Source organism: Thamnophis sirtalis, unplaced genomic scaffold (assembly GCF_051295495.1).
Source record: "Thamnophis sirtalis isolate CommonGarterSnake01/CBP01778 unplaced genomic scaffold, rThaSir2_p1.2 scaffold_3, whole genome shotgun sequence".
In the NCBI taxonomy this organism is placed as follows: Eukaryota; Metazoa; Chordata; class Lepidosauria; order Squamata; family Natricidae; genus Thamnophis; species Thamnophis sirtalis.
Genome location: NW_028261383.1, coordinates 85,327,804 through 85,352,053, shown reverse-complemented (window position 1 = coordinate 85,352,053; position 24,250 = coordinate 85,327,804). Strand labels below are relative to the sequence as shown.

At 36.2% G+C, this 24,250-nt stretch overlaps 1 protein-coding gene across 2 annotated transcripts in view; it reads left to right on the top strand.

Annotated features, from left to right (window-relative positions):
- Positions 1–24,250, top strand: part of SGCD (sarcoglycan delta) — a 468,122-nt gene that overhangs the window by 172,709 nt on the left and 271,163 nt on the right. For both annotated transcript variants that reach the window (XM_087709402.1, XM_087709401.1), the window contains one exon: positions 15,668–15,856. The gene's annotated coding sequence lies outside the window, so the exon portion shown is untranslated. The remainder of the gene's footprint in view (positions 1–15,667; positions 15,857–24,250) is intronic.

Genomic DNA, 24,250 nt, shown 5'->3' with positions numbered 1-24,250 from the left:
ATGATACCTCCCGCCTACCAGACATCTGGAAACTAGCCCTAGTCAACAAATGAGTCCCAGTCATGAAAACCGACACCGGACCCAGAACAACACAGGATGCAACCACCAATTACCCTCACCAGACTCAAACCCAAATCCATCCCTTAGACCAAATGCAACCACCACCCAGAAGCCAAACCATGGCATCTCCAACTGTTGCACCCCCCTCCGACCCCCACACAAAGCAAACTGACACACACCATGAACACATGGCCAGACCGCAAACTCGGAGCCAAATCAAAGCCCGGGATGTTACACCACAGGACAATACATCATAAAACTCAGGAGGTTACAACGCAAAGGCTCAGGATGTTACAACACAGCCAACCCCCCCCCCCCAGAAGGTTGCAGCACAGGACTCAGGACATCACTACAATAGAGCTCAGGATGTCATCACAAAGCCCATTACCCAGATCATTACAACACAAAAGAATAGGCACACCACCAGTACCTCAGCCGCACAGGATGTTATGAAACAGCATATATTATGACTAATTTGTCAACATCAACTCCATCAACTAATCAAGATGTTACAAAACAGCCAACCAATCTGCTTACAGCAACAAAGCCAGCACCCCCCCCCCAATATTTATAGAAAGACAACAGCTCCAATCACGCTTTGCTCACACAAGCACGAGACTGAAGGCACCAGCCTGAAGATGGCGAGTGGAACCTCATTGAAACGTCATCAAGATAGTCTCAATCTTACATGGGAAAGACCCGAATATGCCAAGACCCGCATACCTGTACCCATGAAAATTTACAAAAACAAATATGTATATATATATATATGTGTGTGTGTGTGTGTGTGTGTGTGTGTATACATACACACAGGCAAACACACACACTGTATTATACTGTGTATACACACATACACACACACACAAACACACACACATTTTACTAGCAACTACTCTGCACCAATTTAAATATGTCCTGTTTATATAAGCACTGGGCACAGTCAATTGATATTCAGTCACACAATGGCAGGGAATTCCTGTTTGATGATTTCTAAAAAGAGACACAATGAATCTTTCTTGGTATGTCCTGATCTGGTAATTGTTGCATGCCATATCTCAATCTACTCTGCACTCCAGTGTGGGATTCAAATAATTTAACAACCAGTTCTCTGCCCTAATGACCAGCTGGGTAGGCAGGGTTCAGTGGTCATGTGACTGGGTGGGCATGGCCAACTTCATGTCACTCACATCGAGGTACATTTTACCTTAGTTGTTACAATGTAATAAGGGTTTACTGGAAAGGAAGGCTTCTGTATGCAGGCCAATAAAGATTAGGCTAGAAACAACACCAGAATGTTTCCTTCCTGCCTTCCTTATAGGATTAGTCCTGTAAAGTGGGAAAAATCAAAAGGATATTTTTTCAAACAGCTGGTTCTCCGAACTTCTTAGAAAGTTAATAACAACCGGTTCTCCCAAATAGGTGCGAACTGGCTGAATCCCACCACTACTGCACTCATTGTTTGGGAATGTTTGTTTGTTTGGGAATGTTTATTATAATTTATAGGCCGCCCTTTTCCCTGAGGGGACTCAGGGCGGCTTACAAAACACGGGGAAGGGGGTACAAAGACAAAAAAACATAAGACAATACATAATATTAAAAATAGAACACAACATTCATTCATCATTCGGGAGGGGACGAACTAAGATTTTTTATCCCCAGGCCTGACGGGATAGCCAGATCTTAAGGGCCGTGCGGAAGGCCTGGGCGGTGGTGAGGGTGCGGATCTCCACGGGGAGATTGTTCCATAGCGTCGGAGCTGCAACTGAGAAGGCTCTCCTCCGCGTAGTCGCCAGTCGGCACTGACTGGCGGATGGAATTCAGAGGAGGCCTACCCTGTGCGATCTGATGGGACGCAGGGAAGTAATTGGCAGAAGGCGGTCTCTCAAATAGCCAGATCCACTACCATGGAGCGCTTTGTGAGTGGTAAGTAGGACCTTGAAGTGCACCCGGAGATCAACAGGTAGCCAGCGCAGCTCACGGAGGATCGGTGTTATGTGGGCGAACCGTGGTGCGCCCACGATCACTCGCGCGGCCGCATTCTGGACTAGCTGAAGTCGCCGGATGCTCTTCAAGGGCAGCCCCATGTAGAGCCCGTTGCAGTATTCCAGCCTGGAGATCACAAGGGCTCGAGTGACTGTTGTGAGTGCCTCCCGGTTCAGGTAGGGCCGCAACTGGCGCATCAGGCGAACCTGAGCAAATGCCCCCCTGGTCACAGCTGACAAATGATGGTCAAAACTCAGCTGTGGGTCCAGGAGGACTCCCAAGTTGCGGACCCTGTCTGAGGGGTATAAATTTTGTCCCCCCAGCCTGATTGATGGAACATTAGCCAAATTATTGGGAGGAAAACACAACAGCCACTCGGTCTTTTCCGGGTTGAGCACGAGTTTGTTAGCTCTCATCCAGTCTTTGACAGCCTCAAGGCCCCGGTTCATCACTTCCACCGCTTCATTGAGTTGGCACGGGGCGGACAGATACAACTGTGTATCGTCCGCATACTGATGGTATTTTATCCCGTGCCTCCGAATGATCTCGCCCAGCGGTTTCATGTATATGTTAAATAGTAGGGGGGATAAGACCGAGCCCTGCGGCACCCCACAAGTAAGGGGCCTCGGGGACGATCTCTGCCCCCCCACCAACACCGACTGCGACCTGTCCGAGAGGTAGGAGAAGAACCACTGCAAAACAGTGCCGCCCACCCCCACCTCCCGCAGTCGTCGCAGAAGGATACCATGGTCGATGGTATCGAAAGCCGCTGAGAGGTCAAGGAGAACCAGGATGGACGCATGGCCTCCATCTCTGGCTCTCCAGAGATCATCGGTCAATGCGACCAAAGCGGTTTCTGTGCTGTAACCGGGCCTGAAGCCAGACTGGAAGGGGTCAAGATAGCTAGCTTCCTCCAAGGTACGCTGAAGCTGGAAGGCCACCACCTTCTCAACAACCTTCCCCACAAAGGGGAGGTTGGAGACTGGACGGTAGTTGTTAAGAACTGCTGGATCCAAGGACGGTTTCTTCAGGAGGGGTCTCACCACCGCCGCCTTCAGCGCGGTGGGGAGATGCCCCTCCCGAAGAGAGGTGGTAACAACCGCCTGGATCCAGCCTCGTGTCACCTCACTGCTGTTGGCAACCAGCCAGGAGGGACACGGGTCCAGTATACAGGTGGAGGCACTCACAGCTCGCATAGCCTTGTCCACATCCCCGGAGGCAACATCCTGAAACTCAACCCAGAGATGGTCTGCCAGATCATTCCCTTGTGTCTCGGCTGGATCTGCAGGAGTGGAGTCCAGGTCCGATCGAAACCGAGCAACTTTGTCCGCCAAGAACTGTACATACTCCTCAGCCTTACCCTGTAAGGGGTTCTCCGTCTCCCTCCTATTTAGGAGGGAGCGGGTTATCCTAAACAGGGCGGCTGGGCGGGACTCGGCGGACGCTACCAAGGAGGCAATGTGTGATCTTTTGGCTGTTCTTAGAGCCCGAATATACTCCTTGGTGCAATTAAAACAATAAAATGCTCTGAGATTGATCTTTGTTTTCCCTGATGGAGAAAATTACTTTGATTATTCAGAAGACACTAGCTTTATTCAGGCTATCAGCTCCTGCTGGAATTCAGTGCATGAGAAGTGGTGAGCAGCTTTTTTCATCCCTAAATTAATCTTAGTGATTATCCACTGATTATGTTTAGTGCTTTTTCACATAATTACCTGCCAAGTAGAGTTTTTGCATACTATGCTTGCACATGAGCTGAAATTCATCATTTTCTGGGTTCATACATTGTGCTAACTCAAGGTTTATTTAATTACTTAACAAAGTCCTTGTTGCATGGTTTCATTCATTATGTTACTAACAAACTACAGAGCCTAGCTGTAGATTACAAGCTACAAGACTAAAGTAAAATCCTATGTAGCTCCATTTTGAGTAACAGCTATATATGAAGTAAACGTTCTTCCAATTTAAGCAAAGAAAGTTGCATCCAATCATGTCTATTGCTTTTGAAAGTATTGAGTCTAGAGCTAACCTCTGCTTTAAAAAGAAGATGGGAAAGTCAATCCCTAAAATGCTTCTTTACAATATTGCAACAAATGCTAAATTATTATTAACCCAACATTCCAAACATTCAGTTGAATTCAAAATCCAAAGACTTTCCATCTCTTGCTTTGAATTGGTTTGTACTACTCCAAACAACTGCATGCATTTTGGAGTTCTTGTGTGTGATGACCCCTGTTTGAAATATAGGTGGCAGTAATAGTCAAAAGAATCTTTCCACAGCTTTGTTCTGTGTACCAGTTGCAGCCATTCCTGGACTGAGTTGTTCTAATATTAATCACTTTGGTCACCTGTCATATGTAATATTTCAATATGCTCTACAAGGGGCTCTTCATGAAGATTAACATTGTATTGAAAAGTTTCAACTCCTGCAAAACGCATTTGTGAGGGAAATTACATGTGCTCTGTTATCAGTATACTTTACATCTCTGCAGGAACAGCAATGCTTAACTTTTGGGTTCAATTCAAGATGTTGGTAATGACTTATAAAGCCCTATGTGGCATGGGACTGGGTTATTTGCCTTTCCTCAGTTACAGCTCATATCAAATCCTGTAGCAAGAAAATATGCTGGGTTTCATCAGCCTAGAACTGTCACCTGGTAGGGTCCAGGAAAAGACCCTTTCTGTCATACCACCTGTCCTGTGGTACATCATGCCACTGGAGATCAGATTGGTTTCAATCCTGCTGGCCTGTGCTAAAATTGAGGACTACCTTATACAGTGAATGTAATAAGTCAGATTTTTATTTTATATAACTTCCACAGTGACGTGCAGTCAGGGGAGCCAGGGGAGGCAGAGCCTCATCACTGTCATCATGAAAATAAAAAAAAAAATGTAAAAGGAAAAAGGCAAGAGCTGAGGTCAGGCTGAGCTAGTTGCTGCCAGGGTCACCATGAATGACTCTGCTTAGTGCTTAACTGTTTAAAAAAGCCTCTAAAAAAGCTCCCTCTACAGGAGGAGGGAGGAGAATGACGTGCCTCATCTAGTCTGACTTTAGACATTTTATGATCACTCAAGCAGAGTTAAGCAAGGGTTAAAAGCTTAAAAATTCCTGATGTAGGTGAGGCAGGTCATTCTCCTGCCTCCTCCTGTAGAGGGCGCTTTTTAGAGGCTTTTTTAAACAGTTAAGCAGAGTCATCCATGGTGAGGCAGCAACTAGCTCAGCCTGACCTCAGCTCTTGCCTTTTTCCTTTTTTCTTTTCATGATGACAGTGGTGAGGCTCTGCCTCCCCTGGCTCCCCTGACTCACTAGCTCGCTCGCCCCCGCCCATCCAGAAGCAGCTCCATTGTTCGCTCCCCCTGCCCGTCCGCATTATCCTAGCCCCACCCACCGCTCACTGATTGGCAGGCTCACCAATTGCCCACCCACCTCTAAGAACCCTATCTATACCCACTTACCTTTTTTCCTGCTTGGCTCTCTATTGCTGCCTGCCAACTCCGAGGAGGTAAGTAAGCTGCAACTAAGCACGGGGCAGAAGGGCGCAGCAGCAGGCCATCTGTGCTAGAAAAAATGGGATATACAGAGAGGAGGAGGAGGAGGAGGAGGATAAGGAGGGCAATGACTGTGTGGTCCTTGGTGCTCTCTGAGCTTGCTTGTTTTCTTGCAATGTTTCATTACTCAAACCAGGTATTATCATCATCATCAGTGCTAGAAGGAGTGGGATATATTGAAAGGAGGAAGAGGAGTGGGGGGAGGGAGACAACAGCGAGCTCCTTGGTGTTCCTTGAGCTTGGTGGTTTTTAATTATTTTTAGGGAAATTTTATTTATTTATTGTTTATTTATTTATTTATTTATATTGTTTATTACAAGAAATGTTATTCCTTTTTGCAAATGTTTTATTTGTGATGCAATATGTTGCTTTTAAGTGTACAGGTTAGTGTATGATTTATGTGTCTCAAGGTGGCTGCTTTTCTATGGGCAGGCCAGGTTGGTGCAAGGCAGCTTTGCCAGATTTTGTGTGTTTCTGTGTGATACCTGGTTGTTTAGGTAATTGTGAGGTGGTTGCTAGTTCTGTGAGCATCCTGGCACTGTCCTTTATAATTTCCCACAATGCCTTGATGGTTTTTATTCCAGTGGCTTTGTCTTTCCTGTTCTTAGGGTTAGGGAAAAAACTGGTTTCATCTGCAGTCTTTTGAGGAGAAATTATTATTTTTGGTGTTTTCCTGGCACTATCATAGTTTGTGTGTGTGTGTGTGTGTGTTTGTGTGTAATGTCCCACAGTTATCTACACATTAATAATGATCAAGTACTAATAATAAATATTTCCTTATACATTTTAGTGACCTTTCCTTACATAATTGGTGTTTTCTTTCATACTTTTAGATTTCTAATTGCTATTTCTGTTAGTTAGCAATTGATAAAACAAATCCCACGTGAAAAAGTATTCGAAGCCTTCTTGATTTTAATTGTCAATTTATTCATTCCTGCACATTCTAATATTTATTCATTTTCATATTTGTTTTTTACACTGTTGTGCAAACACAATTCCAATAGCTGTTAACATGTGTAAAATTAAATATGTATTTATTCCCTTTGAAATATAAGTAGTAAGTAGTAAGCTACTTACCTTCTGTAAGTAACTCTTTTATTGTTTTGTGTACTTATTTTAATCTTATTTAAGTACTAAGTGCACAAAATAATAAATTTCCTTTTTATATCTTCTTTTTGTAGATCATCCATTGGGGCAAAGAATTCAGTTCGTCTTGGCCATTCCCACCCAGTCACATGACCGGCAAGCCACTCCCACAAAGCAGGCCACACTCACAGAGTAGATTCCAAAAAAATTTGAAACCCACCACTGGATGGAAGATTGAGTCAATCTTGTGTCGGTGGGGCAATCAGCACTCAGCAGAAGTAGCCTGCAGTACTCTAACCACTGCGCCACTACAGCTCTTTACCAAGTAATTATAATTGTAATATTTCCCCTATCTTCTTTGGCCATTTTAAATCTCCAAATCCAGAACACAATTAATTCTCTTCCTCTTTTAAATGTATTTTTACTTTATTAAAGACAATAAAAGATAATATGAATTAAACACAAGCCAGAAAAAAGATGTGTGTGTGTGTGTGTGTGTGTGTGTGTGTGTGTATGATAGAGAGATAGAGAGAAAGAGAGAGAGAGAGAGGGAGAACAGAAAGAACAGGGGGGAGGTTGTAATGGTATAAGGTAGACTAAGCAACTTAGTTTCCGCAGAGGTACTGTTTATATTCTGAAATCTTTAGCAAAAGTCCTAATATACAACAAAACAACAATTAAAAGAAAGTTACGGGACATATAGCTGTCAAGTATATATTCCTAGGACTTGTCTTAAAATATCAAAGTTTAAGCAGACCTGAACAAAGATTGTACTGTTCTGGTAACTGAGAAATGATAAGCCAAGCAGTCCATGGATCTGAATAGATTGAACAATACAGTACAGGAAGCAATGCATATGAAAAAGGAATAGAAAGATAGCTTATGTATGAGAAAAGTAGAAGCAAAGTTTGATAAGATCTCATACAGTATAGAGTAGGTAATTAGTGGAATAGGGAAACTGAATGTGAATGTCTTTCTCCATATATAATTTTTTCCCAATGAAATCAACAGCATGATGGTCAAATCAAGTTTTACACTGAATTTCCATTCTAGTTTGCTCTACCCTTTCCCTTTCCCTGTTATTTTACATATATATTACAGTTTTATTAGAACATGATTTCTAAATAGGCATGAACTACTTCTCCTTCATTATTAATCCTTTGTCTTTTCTGGCAACATGTTTGTAGCTTAAAACACAACTGCAAGCCATTTATCTACTGGTGACTATGTCTCTGATAATTTTTCAATTAATCATGATTAATAGTTTGGCCGTAGCCTCCTACAAGGTTTATTGTGCTTGCTGATTCTCTTTTCTGGCAATTTCCTCTTGAGAATCAGCAATAATAAAACTGGAGACCCAAAAGAATTATAGCCCTAACTGCTGTAAACTGATCTTTTTAGAAAAGTCAGTTTAAAATTAACTTATATTTTTCAAAAGTATTTTGGCAGTACTTAGACTCAAAACAGCATTGTAGCAAGATTAAACATAATTTACTATAACTTTTTTATAGTTTGTTAGTGACAGTTTAAACTGAATTATTTTTCCATATAAAGAAAAAAAATAGTATTCAGGCAATTTCTGTACTTTAGTGCTGGTTAATTACTTCTAAAACCCACTGAAACTAAGCCAACTGATGGATAAATTTGGTACAATTATAAGCAATGCTTGGTTTGTATAAGTAGAAACTTTTGTGGGAAGATGGAAGAGCTAGTCTCAGAAAGTATTAGGCTGTGCCAAATCTCTCAAACTGGCTTTCCTATAACTATGAATAGGTTCAGAATGAAGAAACTGATTATTCAAGGTATAAATGGCACAGTTCCAGTGAATAATTGCATTTACATATTGCTATACTCCAATGTCTATACCCCAATTTACAAAAGACAAATGGCTTGATTAGCCAGTATGTATAATCCATGGTTTACACAACAGTGGCTTATACAACATAATTAATGGAGCCAAAATTAAGTTAACCATACCATGGTTTGATATGTGAACATAATCACAAACCTACCTATTTCATGTAAGGCACGTTTATTGCAGAATTTCCAGCATTTATTGTAATATTGTTCATCTATTTTAGTCATTATTGATGTAAAACATCTTGTATCAATTTTCTCTTAAATCGTAATTTATAATTTTACTGATTTCTTCCATAGGTGTTCTCATTATTAAAATCTATAATAAAAAATAGAATATTTGAGAGCTCCTTATATATAATAAAATGTCAAAATCTGAATTACAACAAAACCTTTGGACATGGTAGAACGTTCTTTGACTTGGCTGTAAAGACAAATTGCCATAGTTTTTCATTCGGAACTAATCAGTTTCTTTTTTGCAGCAGTTCATCAAAAAATTTCATTAGGCTCCCACACATTGTACAATCTTTCTGCTGGTTCTCTGGGCATATGAGACACAATGACTCTTTATTATTTTTTATATCTCATCAAATGCACATCTTTGTAAAACAGATTGGGAAGCCTGGCATTAATTTTCAAAAAGGCTGATTAAACACACTTTTAAATTGCTACATTAAAAACAATTGCCTGAAAGTCTACTCTAGAGCACTTTGTTATATAATAAAAGATCAAAGGGAAACAAACCAAATCTAAATACATATGCCTAAGAAATCATGGCGTATTTTTTTAAAATGTTGTTATTAAAGAAAAGAAAAGATTAGATGAATAAATTGGAGGATCCTGTGAGTAATAATAGGAGCATGTCTTCTATTATATACAAACAACAGAAAAAATTAGACTAGGTGAACAGCTATTCCAAGTTTTCTTTTGTATTAGAGCATGGCTTTGGATGCAAATTCCTTGCTTTCAAGCTCTTATCCAATCCCTACTATTGATTTCCAGCATTTTGGGCACTTTATGGTCTTTGGAGAGAAGCGGGAATGATAAAAGGAGATATTTGCTATTTATCTTCTGACAGTCTGATAACTAAGGAGATCCTGATTCAATCAATGACCTACAGAGTTATATTCTAAATAAACAACTAGCTATTACTTTGAATATAAACATTATAAGAGAGCCTTGATGACTATGTTTCAATATTAAAATCTGTTTATATTTATATGAATAATTGTCCCAAATTTCTACATTGACAATGGTGACTTTTAATAATCATAGGATTAAATTAATTATTTGTAGAAGTTCACATATTCTTTTAAGTCATGTCGTGGTTAATTGTGGTTTGTTGAATACATTAAGCTACTAAGAGTGGGCTAATGCACAATGACTGGACTGGTAGATCATAGATAGTGCAACATCTGTAACTGTAATCTTTGTCACGAATAGAATAGAATAGTGCAGAGCAGAGCAGAATAGAATAGAATAGGAATTGGAAAGGATCTTGGAGGTCTTCTAGGCTCAAGCAGGTCCTATACCATTTCAGATAAGTGACTTATCTAGATCATGCTAAGGCTAAAGTGAAAAAACATTATGATTTGGTGAAGTATGTACACTGATTGACCTGTTAAAAATAATAAAAATAATCTTACACTTATCCAGTTGAGAAACTGAATAAAGTTTGGTTATTATAATGTACCATAGCTAAAGGTTTATATAAAACATTGCTTTAGACCTTTGTGATGCAATGTCAAATGGAAAGAATAAAAGTGACCTATAAAGAGGGGGGAAAGGTCAGTTAGAGTACAGCCTGTCAAAAGGTCTCATATGACCAGATCCTAGTCCATAATTACCATATTTTGGGAGTATAAGGTGCACCTTGTAGATTAGAGACACGTAGGGAATCCCATACCTAGAGTTTTCATCTTTTAAAGTAATCTACAAATAGAAATAATGTGAAAAGGAAATATAAAAAATAAAGAAACAGAAAAAATAACCAAACTAGATGTTAAAACAAACTGTGGAAATTGCAAAGAAGAGAAATTCAAAGCTAAGAAAGAAAATAATCTCACCAAGGAATTTAACAAAGAATGTCATAGCATTTTTAGAAGATGCACGAAACATATTAATATCTGTAAATATTGACCATCGGACAATAAATCTAATCTAATCATCTAATCTAATCTAATTATTTCTGAAGAATGCATAGAAAACTTTCCACTAGTATGTATATCTGGTTATTAACTCTTTTTATTATAATATTTATGCTTCCTCATTTCACAAATAAATAAATAAATGTGTTTCACGGGTGTAGGTATGCTGGTCTTGTTGTATTCGGGAAAAGACCCGAATACAATAAGACCAGCATAAATATATATATATATATATATATATATATATATATATATATATATATATATATATATGTGTGTGTGTGTGTGTGTGTGTGTGTGTGTGTGTGTGTGTGTGTGTGTGTGTGTGTGTGTGTGTGTGCGCGCATACACATATACATATTAAACTGCTTCATATCCATTTCACTTACATAAAATGTATAAATATGTATTCAATTTGTCTTTTTTACTGATGAACGTTATTTTTCTTTATCAACAATTGACATGAGGTGGCAAAAAAGTCCTTAGGTATGACAGTTTTGACTTATTGATTTTGTACCTTCAGTTTGATGTCTTCTCTTAGAAACCATATACCGGTAAATAGATTCTTTCCAGGAAGGTCTGTCCCCAGCTTGGCCATTTAAGTCTTCTAACAGTGTACCCATTGCCATTGTAACTGAGTCAATCCACCTTTTTAAAACCTTTTTTTAAATAAAAAGCATGTATTGACTTACTGTTGGTCATCCTCTTTTTCTCTTTCCTTCTACCTTTCCCAGCATTAGAATTTTTTCCTGATACCTAAGACTTTGCATACTATATCCAAGATATAATGACCTTTTGTGCCTTGAATGAGAACTTCAGATTGGTTTGCTCCATTTGTTTCTGTTTTCTTGGTTATCCATAGTATCTGCAGAAGTCTTATTTAACACAAAAGCTCAAAAGCTTCACTCTTCAAAGTCTAACTTTCATTTCCATAGAATATCACAAAAAAACTGTTGCTTTTGTACTCTTTGTAATTATATAAAAAAGATGACATTTCATATGTTTTCCAGGTCTACTGTGGTAGAGTCCACAACCTATTTCTTGACTTTCTGTTACTTTACTCAATATCTTATCAATTCTAACAATTTTTGTTCTGTCTTTTGCTATTAGTTTGGTCTCCTTTGAATTCAGTTCTAGCTCCCTTTTTTTAGGTCAGATAATATTGAACTCCAAACTGACTGATAAGAACATTCAACGGTTTAAGGTTGATGTGAAATAGGAAGGAGGAAAAAAACATTTCTCAAACTTTTTCAGGCCACTTTATGGTTAAGTGGAGAAACATTCTTGGAATCCTTTGATGGTCTTTTAGGCAGTGATGATTCACGAGCATAGCCACCTCTCATCCTTGTCATCCTTCAAATGTCATGAAATAGAAATTGGCAACTCTTGCTATGAGATCAGTAAATGGGCACCAGTCACTTAATTACCAATCAGTCTTCTGAAACTGAGGGTTAAGAAGAATGGAACAATCTGAGACTCCTGGAAACAAATGGGAGAAATACAACCCCAAAAATAATGGAAAGGTTTTTTTTTGGCTGCACCAGAATCAATAGAGTACAATGTAGAAGACAAAGATAGAATCAATCTCTATATTATACATAGCCAACTTGAGACAATGAAAGGACACTGAAAATGAATACACAAAGAATGAAGGAGAAAGACACTTTTTATTATCTATGGTGGACACATAAGATAGCTAAGACTTATTGAAATCAGATATGTATTTTAAGTCAGAGAATTCTTAGCTGAATGTACAACTTAAACCAAAAGTTTTACGTGTGGACAAATAAATTGAAAAAAACAAAATGGATTTTTGTTCCTGTACATTACAAGAGCATCAAGACTAAGTGCAGAGATGGAAAGACTCACATATACCCAGAATAGAAGAATGGCTGGTGAGATTAAGGAAGTTGTTAAAGAGGGCAAATCTGACTACATTGATTAAAGAAAAGATTTTATTTAATTTGGTTTCTACTTGGAAAACACTCTTGGATTTTTTTTGATTGAAACTGAAAGAAATAAAATTTTAATCTTGGGCATTGATGATTAGACTTGTTTATGCTAATAGAATTATTGTTTGCTATGGTTCAGTATAGTTCAAAAGCTCACTGATTTTTATCTGTATGGAAGAAAGTTGAAAATTACTTCTTTCTAAAGTTTTTTCTCCTCTTTTGTCTGCAATCCCCAACATTATTTTTTTCTTTGTTGCATTTTATACTTTTTTGAAATTTAGTAAAGTTTTGTGGAAAGAAACAAAAGATGAATGAGTGTTCACCAGGCAGATAATTTAGTTCACCAGATGGATAATAGATGCTGGCTGGAGAATTCTGAAAGTTGGAGTGTGGATATCTTAAAATTGCCAAGTTTAAGAAACACAGGTATAAGGTATTAAAAGAGGGAAGTATGTGGGTAAAGGAAGAAGAAAAAAGGATCAGTTGGAGAAATGATGTCAGCGCAGACTTCTATATTGTATTATATGTTACTCTTTCTGAATATATTGTATTTTCTCTGAATAATATCCCTTCCTCTGAAACAAGAAGGAGAAGATGCTTAAAAACAGTGCAGAAGATACAGTGAAAATAATAAACAAAATTCACAACTTTATTACAGAATTCTTCTTTCCAAGCTCACCACTGAAAGAGTGGTAGTACATATTTACATTTCAGTGGTTGATTGTTCCAGTATTTAATCAAAGTTGGAAAAGCTCATTAGGAGTCCTGGCCTGGGACTGAATGATAGCTGGAAAGAAAACCTACTTTGCCTCTTATATTAAAATATCATTTCCTTGGCCTTCCTTGGGGGGCTGGAAATGCAACCCTCTGGTTTCTTACAATCAGAAACTTAGTATCCTTCTCTTTTTACCTGCACTATCCTAGTGGGTGAAAAATGAGAGCAAAACACAGAATTGAAAAGCACAGTGGAGTACAGTACAGAGAACATAATTGTAAACATTTTTTCCAAATTTGGAGCAGTGGTTTTAGATCTGGAATTCAATAATGTTTAGCTAGTGTGATTGGTCTTCATGTTCAGAAGAAAATGATTCCATTCTAATTTGGAATGCAGAAGAAGACTTATTTTAAAATATGAACCATTAGCAATTAAATATTGGGGAGATGAAATATTTCTAGAACTGCAACAATACAGCATCATCCAAATTTGTCTGAATAACCTTTGCTTTGTTAATGTGAAGTGACATTGCATTTTGTTGAAGAACACAAGTTGAAGTTCACTTGTCTCTTGAATTGTTATGAAGAAGCAAGTGAGTGAGCAATTGAATGAGTGGGAGGAAGTGGAATTCTATTGTTTCATATTTACTCTTAGAAAGACCTTTGTTTGATGTCCAGAAAAGGGACTATATTGCTGATGGTGTTTATAGAAAACCTTTGATGCATAAACACTCCCTAGTTTTACTCAGAAATGGAACTGCATTAACAAGCATAATTGGTGAATGCTTTAACTATAGTTCTATCATTAGTTATTTGTACCATTATTGTACAATTAGTTGTAACACCACATTGATCAATATAATTATTTAGAAAGACTGCAGTATATACTCCAACAAAAAAATCTGCATGACTGGGTGATTCATATAATATAGTAAACAGTAGAAACTATTATATTAAACAATGGGTTACAATGGCAATTCAGCAAAAAAAATTACAACCTTTTTGGAGAGTGACACTAGCTCTCAACTGAGAAAAAAATTCTCTTTCAAGATTTCATGATAACTGATTTGTAGAGTTACAAGTACATCCTCACACTAGAACGGACAATGAAGAAGCATATTATGAAACTGATTCTACTTATTCTCTCCGAAATTGACAAAGAGACTTTTCAGAGGAGTGCTCACTTCTAGCAGTGATGATGGTAGGACCTCATATCTTGGAAGAAGAAAGATTCTTCTATGATTGAGGCATAAAATATTGGCAAACATAATTAGCAGCTGACAAGGGTTTTCCAAACAAGCCCAACATAAACAGCATAGGCAAAGAGCTCAGATCTTTCCGCAGATCAGTCTCAAAAACATATGGTTTCAGTTCAAAGTTCTCTTGAAGCAGATCAAAGTCAAGTATTGGGCAGATCTTATCCTTTGTTCTTCTCAAAGAACTAATCATAGATCAAAGTGAACTAAGCCAATTCTCTCTAAAGAAGCAGAGAATGCTTAAGTTTTTTTATCAATGGTGCTATACAGAATAACTTTTTAATTGAGAATTTAAGTGAAATGTTTATACATTCAAGCATTATGATCTAGGCAAATACATCTTTGATGAATAATTATGAAGTTGGGTGCTACCAATATTGGGAATGCTATATTTTTGCAATATAATAAACAATGGGTTACAATACTAATGTATCACATAGTAAAGATATCTTTGAGCATTTTAAGAAGTGTACTTTGGAAATAATTTATATTTATGATTTCACAGCAATTACATATACCCTAAGAGGAATTCTCTGTCCTTTGTTAATTATGTCTTCTTGCCTTCTATTTGCATTTATATCTTTTGCACATGGGGCTCTCTTTCCCAGTGCATTGTGCTTATCTATGCTTAACTGAAAAAATTATCAGAAGAATCATAACATACAAGGCATGAAATTGTAGGTGTATTGTTCTATTTAGGTTTTAAATTTTAAACCTGTAATTTGAACAATACACATTTGTTTTGAATGTATTATTTGGTTTGGTACTGATGTCAATTTATACTTGCCATTTCAAATTACAATAAATTTCTCTTCATTTTGTAATTATATCACAGAAAAAAATATATTAAAGAAAAATTTAATTGTCCTGCACGTGAATTCTTGAATTCAAGTATTATTCTGAAAACAGTGTCACATGTGATAATACATATTATCAGAAGCTCTCTTTCTTCTGGTGACATTTTATTCCATCAAATGCTTTCATATGTTTTATTATGAATCAACCAAACAAGTGACTTTAGAATTTCTCTATTTCCCTCCCTTCCCTTCTATGACTCTTAAAGAATTAGAAGAAATTATAGTACCCCGTCAGGCAACGCCACATGGGTGTGTAAATACAGAAGATCGAACTTCTGGCACTCGAGACTGATTTCTCATTGGCGGTAACCTGAGGAATATCATTTGTCTTCACTCCAATGTTGCTCTGAAAACAAAATCTGGATCAACAACTCTGAACCATCAGACTTGCCAAGGTATACATTTATGCTTGGGTTAACTCTTTGCTTTCTGTTTAAGATAAAATCTTAAGCATTTGCTTATAGCTGTTATTAATTAATCATTTATATAGCAATATCTTAATGCACTGTATTTGTATTAGATTATCTGTTGATTTTGATTGGTATGCAACAGCTACAAGCATGCATTTGTAACCTGAAAAACAAATAGCCAACGCTTTCTGAATATTTATAAGCAAGAGAGTCAGAACATAGCACAGTTACAGCTTGTTATCTTGATCTATTTCCTTCTTGACCTTGAATGAAATATCCTGTTCTATTTCATTACTGCTCTGTTTTAAATATGAGAGATTTTACTAGCTTTGCAATGGCATATCAAGTAAGACAGAACTTGACTGGACAGAAAGAGATAAGAAAAGAAGCACGCTATGTTTAATGGTTTTGGGGAACAGGAAATTACATTGCATAGACAAGCTGCTTATTCTAACATTTGCACTGTAGGCCAAATCTACATCTTTGCTTTGGATCATATTATTTCTACAGAACAAATTAGTTATTTGTTATCTAAAACTAGCTGTGTTTTGCTGAATAATATAAATGAATTATTTACAAGACATGTGGTGCTACTATTGTAAATGTATAACCAAACCCTAGAAATACAGCATGTAACACATAGAAGTAATTAAAAATCTTATAAGTATGTTTAAAAATGTATTTCATCTCTCAGTTTTTAATTGCCTAAAGATTATGTTTGGAGAGGTCCCCATGGAGTGATCCAATAGTTTAAAGTGAATTGTGATGACACCGGTGTCGGCTCTAACATTTCTCCAAGTTTTCAAAAGGGAGAGGCTAAAAATGATGCCTCTTCTTTCCTGTTGCCCAATTAAGTGGCACTATTTTAACTATTCGGAAAAGCCAGAGCCTCAGTGGCAATTTCTTCATACTGTAATCGTATTTGAATTTGTGTATTTTAGATTTTCATGATGACCTTGCTGCAGCTACCTAATTTGTGTGGCATTTTTATATTTATTTGGTTTGATTTATGATTTAATTTGAATTGGATTTCTTCTTCTTCTTCTTCTTCTTCTTCTTCTTCTTCTTCTTCTCCTCCTCCTCCTCCTCCTCCTCCTCCTCCTCCTCCTCCTCCTCCTCCTCCTTTGCTTTGTTGTTAATTGCCTAGAAATATTTGACTATTGGGTGCTTTAAAATATAATAAATGAGTACATCTTTAAGTATTAGACTGGGATGTTAAAAACAACACTGTACTAATAGGCAAAGTCCTCAGGAGTTAAGCTTAAATGAATAAAAGTTTAGTTTATATTATTTGTACATCATATTTACTGTAAACTACTGCATGTTTACAATTGATGTAATGCTATAATTATATAAATGACAAAACTTTTTATGATGACATCCTTTTTTATTTAACAGACATATGGGAATAACAGACTATCCCTCCCCATAAACTACTTAAAGTAGGTTTCATTCTGTTTGTATTCTTTGGGGGTGGGGAACTTAAATAGGATTTTTAAAAATATGTTAAAAACTCTTGTTTAAACATTTTAAATTAAGTCATTGTGTATTCCCAATATTCAGCTGATGATGAAAATCCATTAAAAAGCTGCACTATTCTAACATGAGGAAATTCTACTTTTTATCAGTGGAATATTGTCAATTTACTTACAACATTATTCTTATGTTATTTAGGCTATGTAAAACACAAAATTAGAAATCATAAAATATTAATTCACTGCATATTCATACCATATTACAAGAAAGAGTCCTGAGCAAACTCAGCAGCTGTGTGATAAGAGGAAAGGTGCTTTCATAAATTGGCAGTTGGTTACAAAATAGCAAGCAGAGGAATAAAAGGGCAATTATACTTAGGAGATATGCAAAGAAGGATTCCTCCAGAAATTGGTGCTTTTAAACTGTAATGTAAATATGAAGTAGGCTTGAACAGTGAAGTGGCCAAACTTTACCTATACTTCAATAAAATTTTACATAGCAATGATTGATCTAGAAAGAGATCTTGCCATCACAAAATGATGAAAATGTCAAACAATTGTGAAAATGGCAAACTCCCACTTTTGAATCATTACAAAGAGAATTGAAGATCGAATTGCTCATGAAATAATGCTATTATAGTAATCTGCGATGAGACTCTGGCTGGAATGTTATACAGAGTTCTAATCACCTTTAAAAGGATATTGCAAAGTTGGAAATGGTACAGAGAAGCCAATCAAAATGATTAAGAGCAGGAATAAGGAATGGCTGCAACACTTAGCATTCTTTTGCTTTGAACAAGTGTATTTAAGATTGTAATCTACTAAGTTTATTTCGATTATAACTTGCAGTCCAGGTTTCATATATGCATAAGCAAATTCACCAAACAGGGAGCATGCAAAGAAATAGTAGGAATAAGAAAAACAAACTAAGTCAAAATGCCCAGGAAAAGTATTAGTAACTAAGAGTTCTTTTTTATTTTAAATTTGTGCCATTAGATGGCTGTTTACTCTTAGTGACCAAATAGATAATTTATCTCCATGATGATCTGTCTTTACATCTTGAAGTGGCGCACTTATCACCATTCTAACCAAGTCCCTCTACCTTGCAGCTAGTCATCCTCTTCTCTTTCCTTCCACCTTTTGCAGCATTAGGGCCTTCTCCAGAGAGTTAAGGCTTCACACAATGTATCTGAAGTATGATAATTTTGCCCTGATAATTTGTTCCTTGAGTGATAGCTCTGGGTTGATTTGTTTGCAGATTTTTTCGATTAGTATTCTTGACTGTCTATGGTATCCCAACACCAAAATTCAAATGTTCTTCCTATCCTGTTTCTTCAAAGTCCAACTTTCCCTTCCATAGAGCGTCATAGGGAACAACAATGCTTGCATCATTCTGATATTTCTCAGTATAGACATATCACAGCATTTGAATATCTTTTCCAAGGCCTTCATAGCTGCTCACCAAGTACTAGTCTTATTGATGGCTGATCATAAAAGATAAAAGCTATCCACTACTTTTGGCAGTCTCTTTTCACATTCTTTCTCTTCATAGGCTATTTTAAAAGATGAAAACATTAGGTATGGAATTCCCTATGGACTTTTTTTTTTAAAAGAAAGAATTTTATTTCCATAATAAATAATCAATTTGGTATATATATTTTTTTGAAATGAGGATATCACATCAGTGATATTTTACCATGTTGGAAACTGATAGCAGTACATTAGATTCGTTTTTTCATGGGTTTGTTAGAGAGTTAACTTTTAGATTTGAAATACACAGTAATAAAACTAGTAAGTTAATCGGTTCCTTATGGTTATGAAAGAAAGATTTTTTTTACGAACCATGGCATATGGAACATCCCTAATAGCCACTGAAATTTTCAAAGTTCATGTTCCAAGGAACTTGAATGGTACTGCTTTCATTGTAATGTTTCTAGAATGTCTTCATCTTCCTTCCCACTGACCTCAGAATACTGCAAGCAAACAGGGAAAATATTAACCTGATCAGTGCTTTTGCCAGTTTACTAATAGAAATTTACAAAATCATAATTCAATGACCTTCTTCTGAGTTATGGCAGCTCTTGAATATTTTAACTTTAACAAGGAATTGCTGCTTCTCCCACTCCAACTAAAAAATCAGTACTTGCTGTCTTTTTATCTGTTTCGCAAAACATTTTCACCTTTGATGCAAATAGCTTGACTGTCAAAATTTATTTACATATAAATTCCTATGAAAATTGTGATGATAGTATAAAATTCTGATTTTTCCGCCAGGGTAGAACTTTATGTTTGTAGGGAGGCAAGAGTAACTCTCTTGGGCTCAAAATTGAGAGTCGGAGATAAGTCAGAGTTTGATATGAATTGATAGACAACTGATAGTAATGGGAAGAAGCATTAGTGACAGTGTAATAGCCTTATTCTTCTGATGACTGTTTGGATAATGAAATCAATGTGGCTTATTTAAGGCTAGATTCTATAAGGAAAGAACTACCATTGCAATGCTTATCAGGCTCCCAAATAGATGAGATCATATTTACTAAAAATAGATTTCTTCCAACTTTACTGATCTTATTACTCACAATAAAGTAACAAGAGTTTGTGGGATCTTAGAAACCATCTAGTATATTCCCTGATCCATAAAAGATCCATTAGAATAGCCCTGAACAATGACCATTCTGCGTCTGCTTGAGGAACTGTTAAAGACCTGTCAAATACTATGGAATGGTATTGCATGTATATGTTAGCGTTTCAAATATCATGCAGAATTAAATCAGAGTCGAAGGCAAAACTATGCTTAAAGTTCCAATTTAATAAAGCAGGCATGTTGGCATTGTGCTATGGGGATTCCAACTCTGGACGTTACATCAGAATCCCACCCAGTTAAAAGTTCATAATCTTGCCCCCACACTCACAGTCCATCACATGGTCCAATCTTCTTCTTCCATGCTGGTGTCTACTTCCGGTCAGGTGTAAAGGTTTGGGAAACAAAAGATGACCTTGAGCTTCTAGGAAGGATTTTTTTATTTTGAAAGCAACACATTCTATCCTTTGCTAAATCCCCCCCCCTTAATAAGAGTGTGGCAGGCCAAAGATTCTTAAAGGAATCGCTGCAGGCCTGACAGTATAATTACTTCACTGCTAAAATATATGCATTTATTGTAAAATATTAAATTATGAAATTGGTATTTCATTTTTATTTCACAGTGTAGCACAGTATTTCACAGTGCTTCATAATATGTCAAATTATTTAGACTTGACTGTTGAAATAATGGGTCTTAATTCTTTCTTTACCAAGTTGCAAATTCAGCAGATTTCATGCTTAATCTTGTCATCCTATCGTATTTGCAACGTACAGTAGTCCAATCAACTTGTCCTTATAAAGCCTTAATCCAATCCATCACTTTGTCATATAGTAAAGTATTAATGTCTAGTAATTAATATATCTATGAATAAAACGTTCTCAAAAAGATCAGCAAAATGGTTTTTGTTAAATACATTGTTGAAAATTTTAAAAAAATTCTAATCCTAATGTAAGCATAAAATATACCCATCAATAAATTATGTAATGATAATCAAGTGGTTGTTTGGCCACTATATTAAAAAATATTTCCTACATATATTTAATTCTAGAAGATAGCTTGCTGTACTGCAGTCTTGGTATTTCCCCAAGCAACTCTTGAAAGATGTTCTAGAGGAGAATTTCATGCAATATAAAACCTTTATAAATCTGACAGCTAGAATGAAATCCATGTACATAGAGAGCATTTCATATGAGATACATTAAATATAGAATGGTGTGGGTAGATGTTGGTAGAATGCATTATGACATAGCTGATTGGCTGATACAAAGGCAGCTAATTTTCTTCTATATTTTTAAATCAAAAACAATTACACAAAACTGATTCCCTTTTTCTATGAGTTATTTTGGCAAATATGCCACAAAGTCATTTTCTGGTGCTTCATTATTGGGGCCACTTTTAAAATTTATAAAAGCATGAGTTAGATGTTTCTGTTTTCATGACTATCAAATCCTTTTAAACAAGAAAGTCTTTTTCAAAAATTTAATTTGTAAAATTAAAATTTGAAAGAGAGGATTTTTTTTATTTGCCCCACAATAATCCTTAAAACTGGCAGCGGATGGCAAAACATGGTGTTATTAAAATGTTTGACACATAGTGTATTGGCTCTAAACTTAATTACATCAGTGAATGGCTGTATCCCTGGATGAACCTGCTGTTTTTAAGGATAACAAAAATAATCATCAACCCATTACAGATCATAGGTTCCTTGCAAACTGCCTAATTATCTATATCACCACTGTGGTGTTATTAAAGCACTAAATATTAGTGAGATATAAATGGCACTTTAATGAAGAAGTGTACTTATCTGTTGGAAGACCCAGGGAGACAGTAAAACAACACAACCAACCATGAAGGTTGCTCAGTTGGATCTTTCCTCCCATCCCAAAGGCCCATTACCACAAACTATTCTGTGGGAAGGATGCCACCTCACAGGGCAATTACCACAAACTGCTCCATGGGAAAGTTTCTCTGAAGAGAAACTAGGAAAGCAAAGTATAACTACTGGAAAAGTCCCCTTGCTTGGATATATTACTTACATTTCTGGGCAGATTCTTGCCCCACCCTAGGCTGATAACTACTGTTATGTAACTAGTAGAAAGTTTTCATATAGTCTTCTTATTTATAATTTTTATATTGCTGCCTGGAAGCTTAATATCTTGACAGGTGAGAGGTAAACAGTTGGAATAAATACATATTGGCCTGAAGGCTATCTAAATTTCATTAGTATGATTATGTATAGACATTTCATAGTGTAGTTACAACTATTGTAACTATTACAATTGCATTAATTTGGTAACTTAATGAACCTTCCAAATATTTTTAATTGGTACCAGTGAGCCAGGAACCAGTTGGTAGTTTGAGAGTGGTGTAGTAAGACCTTGAACTACAATAGGGAAAAGTGGACCTTACAGCCACTGCTGTAGGTCCAATCTTAATTATGAAAAGTCACTAGCTGACTTTGGGCCGGTTATACTTTGTCTGCCCAATCTACCTCAAAAGTTGTTTTGATAACAAATTGGAAAATGGAGTGCTTTATATGTTATCAGGAAATAATGGTAGTATATATGTGTAATAAGCACTTATAACCCACATTTTGGTTTTAAATGGAAAGGATACTTGAATTAATGCCAGTTCAGAGTCTGCTTTGCAAGTAAAATAATCAGGAGCAAGAATAAATTTTGCCCAATCATGGAAGAACAATTAAATTCTGACAATATGTAATTAGGAACTTAAACTTGCAGCAATATCAAAATTAAAGGATATATTCATAACTGATGTTTATAGATTTTAAATTGTGCTTTTAATGTTTTATTGTACACAACCTAGAATCCCCCTGTGAGAAAAATGTGTTGTTTGTAAATATGAAAAACAAACAATAACCAAATTTAAACAAGAATGCTTCCCACACCAAGAATATATTATACAATACAACTAATGTAAAGATCTACAGTCTGTATTTTAAGGGGTCCAAATGTTTATAAACATGATAAATTAGCAGATACACAAAAAGGGAAAATTAAAATCCCAACCTTTTTCTTTTTCCCTTTTTTTTCTTTCTTTACTTTCTGGTGCAAAAACATTAAGAAGCAAAGAGTAGAGACTTAACATGCTGAAGATCTACAGTCAGCAATATTCTAATGTACTGTGGAACTGCCTCAATGATGATTCATCAGGACTTTTTTCCTGGATTTTTTTTTTCTACAGCAGCTAAATCTGATCCACTTTCAAATTTGATCTCTGTTTTTGGAGTGGGGGAATCAACTTTTTGATGGATGCTAAGTAATGAGAAGAACTATTGGAAAAATATTTTAAAAATCACTTTTAGTTTTACAATCTAATCACACGGTACTCTTCTCAAAGAATCTTAAAACTGAAAAAAGGCATAAAATGGTTTCCAAAGTAATAATCAATTACAGCATCCTACGAAGAAAGATTAAAACAATTAGTTATCTTTAGCTTGGACAAATATATACAATTATACAGGATGTGAATAAGTTGACTGATTCTTTTCCCCTCTCACAAAATCCAAAGTTATCCAAAAAATAATGTTTGTTATGATAAATTATTCCATTGAATAATTGGAATTTGGGACAGATGAAATTAAATTGTTAAATTGTTGCACACAGTGCATTAATGTGGAGCTTATCGGTAAAGTAATTATCTGTGAACTTACCTAGATTTTAAAGAGATTTCAATCTTGGCAGATCAGGTTATTGATGATTGCTACTACAAATCATAAAAGTTACATATTATCTTCAGTATGGATGATTGTATTCCTATGAGTATTAGCTGCCAGGCAGTTTAAGTGAGAAGGCAATACTGTGCATGAACTTTTCAAAGTTTGGTTGCTGTACAAATAAAAAGCTGAACACGTGGAATAATTCATTTAGTAATCACATGCAATTGAACATAGTGTTTAATGTGAAATATAAAGTTTGCTTACAGTTTTTTTTTTGGGGGGGGGGTGTTAATCTGGATTTCTTAGGGATGTGATGACTCCATAAATATATAGCAGTTCTAATTGGATGAGTAAGATTCAGGTGCATAGTAAACAAGTGTAATCCTTTAGGATAAGATATCTATACTAGTGAGTGAAGTATGGCTGTGATATGAATATAACACAAAATAAACAAATGCATCATTTCAAGTTAATCTCAGGCTGTTACAGTTGCTTAACTTTTTGGCTCACACTTTGAAAATGTATAAGAATATATAATATATGTTCATGTAAACAAACCAAAGCAAATCTGTCAGCACTCATAAAAATTGCAGAATCTATTTTTGTAAGTTTAAGATAACAATTATATCAGACTCTTGAGTTC